Source organism: Salvia miltiorrhiza, chromosome 1, assembly GCF_028751815.1.
Source record: "Salvia miltiorrhiza cultivar Shanhuang (shh) chromosome 1, IMPLAD_Smil_shh, whole genome shotgun sequence".
Classification (NCBI taxonomy): domain Eukaryota; kingdom Viridiplantae; phylum Streptophyta; class Magnoliopsida; order Lamiales; family Lamiaceae; genus Salvia; species Salvia miltiorrhiza.
In genome coordinates this window covers 8241198-8249374 of record NC_080387.1, presented here as the reverse complement: position 1 = coordinate 8249374, position 8177 = coordinate 8241198, and the positions used below count along the sequence as shown (strand labels likewise).

The 8177-nt window shown below is 43.7% G+C and overlaps 1 long non-coding RNA gene across 1 annotated transcript; it reads right to left on the bottom strand.

The window, feature by feature from the left end:
- Positions 1-2801: 2801 nt before the first annotated feature.
- On the bottom strand, positions 2802-3823 carry LOC131006489 (uncharacterized). Its single transcript, XR_009095548.1, has 2 exons — positions 3347-3823; positions 2802-3309 (listed from the first exon to the last, which is right to left on the bottom strand). It is a non-coding gene; the product is annotated as an uncharacterized LOC131006489 (long non-coding RNA).
- Positions 3824-8177: the final 4354 nt, after the last annotated feature.

The window sequence follows — 8177 nt, the reverse complement described above, 5'->3', positions numbered from 1 at the left end:
CTTCTTCTCTTGCCATGGATCATATTCGTCCCAGTTTTCTGGAGGTGGATTGGGGAAAATGGATTTAGGCGCCGTTTATTCTGATCCGCAGGTCTATTGTAACTTGGCAAGTTATTCTTGGTCGTCTTTCAACGGCCAGCTCTATGCGTCGCCACGGGTATATTGGTCCTGAATGGTGCCCGCTCTGCAGAGATGCGGGGAAGGACATTGACCATCTTTTTTGGGAGTGTGCTATTGCTAGACATGTTTGGTGCTCCCTTTTTTCTTGGTTCAGAGTGGATGGTTCGTCGATTTTTGATATTGGGGGTTTGATCATTTGGGCGATGGGCGTGCCTACCAGCAAGCAGGTAGTCAATCTTTGGCGGGTTGGTGTCATGTCTGCTATTTGGATCCTTTGGAACCTACGAAACAGGGTTGTGTTTGAGGAGGCTCCGGTTTCTGCGGTGGCTCTGACCATTCAGGTCAAAGCCTTCATCCTGGAGGCCTCTCGTTTCAGTTTGGGCGAGATGGTGAATTCGGTGGAGGAGCTACTTGTTCTTCACAGCCTTGGGGTGCCAGGTGGGCCCCGTCATCCTATTTCCTACATCTATGTGTTCTGGCTCCCTCCTTCTCCTCCTTGGCAGAAGATCAACATTGATGGCTCGGTTCATGGTTCGCCTCCTCTTATTCATGTTGGCGGGATTATCCGGTCTTCTAGTTTTGTAACTGGTTATTTCCATTTCTCTGCTGGCCGGGGCTGGGCGTTCGAGGCTGAGCTTCTGGTTCTCATCATTGCTTTGGAGTAGATTGTGGTTCATGGTTGGGACCATGTGTGGATTGAGACGGACTGCACGTACATGGTTGATCTTTTCCGTTCTCGTTCGGATACCGTTTCTTGGAGGTTCTTCAGCCGTTGGAAAAAGGTTATCTCTTCTATTGCTGGTCTTCATATTATTATCACTCACATTTTCAGGGAAGGGAATTGTGTTGCTGATTTCATGGCCTCTTTGGTGGCGCATGAGGGTTTCTGGCCCTTTGCGATTCCTGATATCCTTCAGCTGATTCATGATGACAAACGGCTCATTCCTTATGTTCGGATCGTGACTTGAGGGTGCTGCTCTTTCCAAGGAAGTTCCGGTCCCCTTCTCTTCGGTTTTTGTTTTCCCTTGTTTGGGGTTTGTTCCCTTCTTGTTTTTGCCTGTCTTTGGTTGATTTCCCTTCCTCTCTGGTTTTTCTTGCTCCTGCGCATCTCTTTGGTTTAGTTTCGGTTCTTTTGTGGCTCTGGTTTGTGGTTGTCTTGGTGGTTGGCCTGGTCCCTCTTTTTCTGCGGTTCTCGAGTTGTGTAATGGGTCTAAGGTTTTGGTTGCAACATCTTGTTGAGCAATTCATGACGTGATTTGTCCAGTAGATGCTAGAAGGAGTGTTTTCATTACAATATGCCTAATTTCTTTTCTCTGGTTTGTTGTTGGTTGATATTTAAGTTTTTAATAGCTTCAGGTCTCTGCTCCTCTGATGGTCTCTTCATTATGAGCATGAGAAACCTCGCGGGAAGTCTTTGGTTACTCCCAATTGCTTCATCCTGTGAAGATGGCCTATCTGTTGAAAGCGTTTTATCATATATATAAAGGAATGAGATTAGACTATAAAGGTAATTGCACTAGAAAATTCACTTCTAGCGGAGAATTGGGTCTGATCGGCTTGGTTTGTATTAGCTTGATGTGGCTTCTCAAAGCCTTAGCTCTGCACATTTCTTGGGGTTTGTGGTTTCTTGAAGGGACTTGGTCTGGTTTGAGATATGCTTGGTTGTTGGAGCCACTTGTGTTCCCTCGCTATTCTGGAGGTGGTCGTTGGGGTTTTGTTGGGCCTTTGTGGAAGGGTTGTTTCCCTTGGTGGGTGTCGGGCGTTTCTGTCGGTTTCTCTCTATTTTGCTTTTCCCCTATTTTCTCCTGTGTTTTCTTTGGGCTTGCAGGTTTTTGTGGTGCTCTGGTTCAAGGCTCTCCTCTCGGTGGTGTGCGTTCATGTGGAGCGTTCCCTGCTTTTGTCGTTCCTCTGCGTTGCTGCTTGGCAGTTCGTTTGTGTGCGGCTTTTAGTTTTGGTCTTGTTTCGGTCTTTCGGGGGCCGGGTTAGCCTAGGGGCAATGGTTCGGCCGGAGCTTCGGAGATTTCATTTCTGCCCCCTCTCTGCGTTGTTTTGTTTAGTCTTCAGTTTTTCGGTTTTGTCCCTTTTTGTTAGGGTTTGTGTTTTGTTTGCTTGAGCTCTCTTTCTTGGGGCTCATCCCTTAGTCTGCGCTTGTGCTTTCAAGGGTTTTCGAATTTTCTTTTTTCAATAAAATTTCCATTTCAACAACCTTAAATAGAGTAGAGTGCACATAAATATTTTATTGGATAAACAATTTGCATTTCATTGAAACATTTAGAGCTTAATTACTCAAACATACTTTATACATTTGGAAAGTAAGCCCACATGTATAGGCAAAGCCTGTCGTTTAATCATAACTCTGAATCGGAATAGCAGCGCTAATCCTCCTGATTCACAAAGCCTACAAGAAATCTACTCTTAATAGGTCTCCTGAATCTAATCTTAAGTCATAGTGAAGGCTCTTAACATTCTATGATTCATCACGCCGAGTTTTCAAAATTTAATAAATAAATAATTGAAAACTAATTCTTGAGCTAAGGACGCCAACAATATCCTTACTTGATTTTCTTTCATAATTGAATTTATAAATAAAACCAATTAACTCATAAATACTTTATGTTGCATAATGCAACATGTCATGCTTGAAACATATAATAAGTAATTCATTTAAAATATGCACATAATAATAATAATAATAAAATATTATTATGCAATTTATCTTTAAAATAATTAATCAACTAGTGATAGTCAAATTAATTAAAATGTGAGCTGTCCAAAATAATTAAATGTAAGGACCAACTTCTTAAAAATTCGCACCCATATAAAGAAATAAATAAAGGCCCAATACTTTAAATAAACTCAGCCCATGACTTAAATAACAACTTTAGCCCAACAAATTAAATAAAAATGGCCCACCAGAGAATTAAATTGGCCCATGACAGAGCCCAACACCTAACCCTTCTCTTCAATTCACCCAGCCCGCTCAACACTCTCTCTCAACTCTTTCTTCCCCAAAATGAAACACACACACACAAACCGATACAGGCGTCGCTCAATTCCCCCTCCGGTATTTCCCTCGCCGGCGTCACCCTCTTCTCACTCTCCCATTTTCTCCCTTTCGCTGAAAATAAGAACCAGAGTACTCCCTCGCCGGCGTCGCTCGAAATTTGAGCGGTAGCGCCGCCCCCTGACCTTCTCTCTCTCTCTCTCTGTGAAAATTTTCGGCGACAAGGCAGTCGCCTGAGCTCCCTCTCTTCAGCCGAACGGCAGTTGAACCACCGCCTAGCGGAGCCCTAAGTCCCCAAATCACCGCTCCTATTTCCTCTAATTCCGGCGACCGCGGCCAAGAGCCGCCACCGCCGAGCCCTAGATACATCACCCACCTCCCCTTCGCCCCTAAGTCAGACGACATCAACGGCCACCGTCTCACCTCTCTTCCATCGCCCTGGCTCTCCGGCTCGGACCAACAACACCCAGGCTCCACCATGAAATCAAAGTTCAAGACTCCTCTTTTATCAAGTCGATTCTTTTATAAGTCTTTTCTTAAAACTCTCTACATTTATACTTCTTCTCAGATTACACAGAATGTACATACTTAGTGGATTCTAAGTTTTGTTGTTTGTAAAAACATGAACTTGCGATTTGCTAACCCAGTAAACATACATGCATTTCTGTAAATGATGTAATGAATGTATGTATATGATTCAAACGAGACAATTAAGTTTTCTTACCCTGAGCTTTTAGATTAGGTTTTGTTTTTATCTTTTGATTTTCATGTTTTAGTGTCTCTAGAGTCTTGTTAGAGTCGAGTCTTACTTGCATTGTTTGATGGTGATGAGAATTTGCATGCTGATTTCGGTTTTGGTTTGATTTGGTGGTTGAGTATGATATGCATGATAGTAGTTGTGAGGTTACAGATAGTACCCCACCAGTGAGACCAGGGCCATATTTTTGAAAAAAATCGCATGTTTCTGGTGAGACTTTGCCGTGCTAGGGAATCTAGATTTTATTTGAGAACTTATATTGCTAGTAATGACTTGCGGGATTAGGGCACATTTCTTTGATTAGGGCCCCAGATTTTTCTTTGTTGATGAATGTGAAAAGAATCCCTTGTTATGCCAATTTGAGCCGAATTCATTCTTTCTTGAGCCTTTCTATTGCTATATCTAAAAGAAAGAATTGTTGGAGTGCATGAAATGGTAAACAAGGAACTGGAGAAAAGAAAGAAAATCTGGGCACAAAAAAAATGAATGATAATTATTGCCAAAAATCAAAGAAAAGGTGAACCCTATTAAAACAAGGGACTAAAAAGTTGGTTGTAGTTTTACTGAACATAAATGCTGAGTAAGGGTGATACTGAATTAGCCACTGAACTATATTTATCCCACCTATGCTCCGTATACCCCATTACAACCAAACAAAGACCATCTGATGAGTCATACTAGTGTGTTCCACTTGTAGTTTTCAATCAAACTCTTAGAAGAACTGGTACAACAAAGTAAGAGTGTATACACTTAGCCCGGTACTTGAGAGAAAGATAGACTACTATCACACTTTATGCATATTCATTACTCTGGTTTGTGGTTAGACTAAACTAAATGATGCATGTTAGTATGATCTGATCCTGATGTTGATGCAAGTTTCGTGTCTCGTAGTTTTATTTCTTTCCTTTTAAACTTTTCGTCCGTGTCTTCTGTGAATCCACCTACATACTTGAGGGCAAGTATGGTTTAAGTGTGTAGGTGTGATGCGTCTTCGACTTTTGGGCCATTTGGCCCTATTTTTCTCTTTATTTGTGTCAGTTCAGGTCTGTCCAGGGGAAAACGAAGTTGTTAAGGAAGGAAAGTCTAGTGGAGCGAAAACGGAAAGAATGTGGTTGGAATGGGCATTACCAAGCCCAGATTGCTATGTCATGTTTACCAGCATGGAGCTTCGGCCGCAGTACCTCTCCAGTCTAACTTGGGGCATGAGAACCTGAAGCAACCCACCTAGTATGAATCAAACCGAAGAAAGTAATCCGTCTGACCACTACCATGTGAAGCAGACAGCCAAAGCCAGAAAAGGAAAGTAAATCTCGGGGATTTGGAAGAAGCAAAGAGAAGACGGAAGAAGAAGCTAGAAGCATCGAAAGAATGGGAAAGGTTGACGACAGCAAGCAGCTGGAGGCTATCTTCAATCAGATCAATCACGGATTGAGCTAAAGAAGGAAATAAGATCTCTTTGAAGATATGAAGCTGGCACAGCTGGAGTTGGACCTTTACCAGGCGGCAGTATAAAAGGATGATGGTGTGCAGCGTGAAAATGTTCTTGGCCCTTTTGAACTCTGGTTTATTTAGTTTATTACTTTAATTCTGCCGAAGTGTGGCACCGAAACAATTTACATTCCAGTTCTATTTCCTATTTCCGTCGTATTTTCATTCGAACAAGATTCAAGGCTCGTAGCCTTAGGTATTACTTTATCTTATTTAAGTATTTCCATTTGTTTCATGATGTGTTTAATTCATTTCGCATTTAAGAATTCTGCTATGTGTGAGTAATTCCTTAGGTGAGGTTTTAGGGGTGGAAATAATTGTTGTTAACATGTAAACATTCGTGAGGCATTTGTTCTTTCGGTTGAATCTCGTGGTTCCGGAAGGATCTGTTCGAAACCATGGGCAGTAGGGGCCTAACGGGTGATCTCTGTTCGGTAAAACGCTGTCCATGTCAAGCAAAGGCCAGGGTGTACTAGGGCATGACAACCGGTACACCCAAGACCGAGTAGCTGATCAGCGTCGACAAAAGGCATTGTAGATCCGGAAGGTGGGGAAAGGATTGATGGGATACACTATCATTCCTCAGTCTTGGGCTTCTCTAGAGAATATCCATCAACTGTGACGAGGCATAAAGCCATGGTTATCGAACGAGGAAGGTAACTTCTGCGCCGTAGCATGTTTATGACTGGTCGGCTAACAAGCCGGAAATGGTTGTGTCCAGGAGGCATGTGTCACTCAAAGTGCAGAGTTGGGGACCTCGGGAGAGAAGGTTGGTGAGGGTCATACTTGGTGAGTAACGCGTATGACTACCATCTAAGGAGAAGTGAAGCACTGCCTTGTAACCGGGGAATGTGTGACCTTCGAACCAAGTGACCACAATGGGATCAACCATCCTAAATGTGAAGTATAACCCCTTGAAACGCCCCAATGTCTTTGGGCCACGCCTTGGGTTTATATGGATCATGGACGGATTACTAGTATGCCTATGACCGAAACGAATGTTAACAACATTTATTACCTAACCGAATAACCTCACCCCTTTGTTATTATTGATCTTGTTAATTTCTTGTGCAGAGTATACAGATTGAGACTTGTGACACCTCAGTTTGTCGTTGGAGAACAAAGTGGTTCCTCACTCCCTGTGGGATTCGACCCTACACTTGCCACTAAGACTGAGTTCTTGTTGTGGGACGTAGGAGCGTGTATCGTCTGTACTAGGCATACACAAGTATTTTGCCCACACCGCACGACGGGTGTGTGTCAAAATTGGCGTCGTTGCTGGGGAGTGACGCGCAACAATTTTGTTCTCTCCTCATTCCATTTTCCGCTATTGGTGCATGAGTGGAACTCGTAGAGTTGCAAGAGCAATTGTATTTGACCCTGATATTGATCATACCGAAAGGCGACTACGAGCAGGAGCACGAATAGCGAGATGCGAAGCTATGGCAGAAGCAGAGCAAGCAGCAGCTGAGCAGGCGCAGACCCTCAGACAGTTGGCATACCCAACTAATCTCAACTTGAGAGCGAACGAAATCACCTTACCGGCAAACGCGTTCGCACCTCGTCGGTATGACCTGAAGCCTTCATTAATTCAGATCTTACCGAAGTTCAATGGATACCAAGGAGATGATCCTCACACTCATCTCCAAGATTTTGAAATGACAATCATGCATCAATCCAGTGATGAACAGCAAGAGTATGTCAAGCTGATACTCTTTCCTTTTACCTTGGTGGACAACGCAAGAAGATGGCTGTATGATCTACCAGAAGGTAGTGTCACTACATGGGCACAACTGCAACAGGCCTTCTTGGAAGAGTTCGTCCCAGCATCAAGAGTGGAGCGGATGAGATGGGATATCCGCAGCATCAGACAAGATGGGCTAGAATCCTTCTATGAATATTGGACGAGATTCAGGAGAATGCTAAGCAACTGTCCTCATCACCAAATATCTCCAAAAGATCAAGTGGAGAGTTTTGTAAAGGGCATGCGGAGGAATGATCGCAGTCTGGTCCTAGCAGCCTGTAATGGATCGTTAATGAGCAAGACTCCATTGGAGATCTTTCAATTGTTGGGCACCATGGCAGAAGAATCACGCGATGAGGGGCATGAAAGAAATCTGGAAAAACCGAGGAAAACTGAAGAGAATGAGGAGATGTCCAAACTGGAGAAAACTATGGAAAAGAGCATGAACGAACTCAAGGAACTTCTATTGGGCCTGACTATACCGAAGAAGATTCGCTAGTGTGGCCTTTGCGATGCCATCGGGCATCAGTCCGAGAATTGTCCCAATTTTGGCGAGGATATTGTTGACGTTAATGCCATCGGAGGACATGATGGAAATCCACGGAAGTATGATCCATTTGCAAACACTTACAATCCAGGGTGGAGGGATCATCCTAACTTTCGGTGGAAGCAAGATGGTCAGCCCCAACAGCAGAACAATATGGGAGCACAGATGCAACGTCCTCAGTATAATCAGAACCAACATCAACAATAGTACCAGCTGGGACCACCCCAACACCACAACCATAATCAACAACAACTTCCTTACCAGCCACCACATCGGAGAGCGCCTTGGGAAGAAGCCATCGAAAACATGGCTAAAGAGAGCGAGAAATTTCGCAATGAAATTCGTGCCGGCATGAACCAAACCAACCAGCAAATTAGTCACTTGACTAAGGCAGTGGCCAAATTGGAAGAGAACGCTGGTAAGCTCCCATCCATGGGAATCAACCCCAGAGAACACGCCCAAGTTGTGCTAACTGAGTTTCCAGAAGGAGAGGAAAATGAAGAAGAGTTGTTAGCTG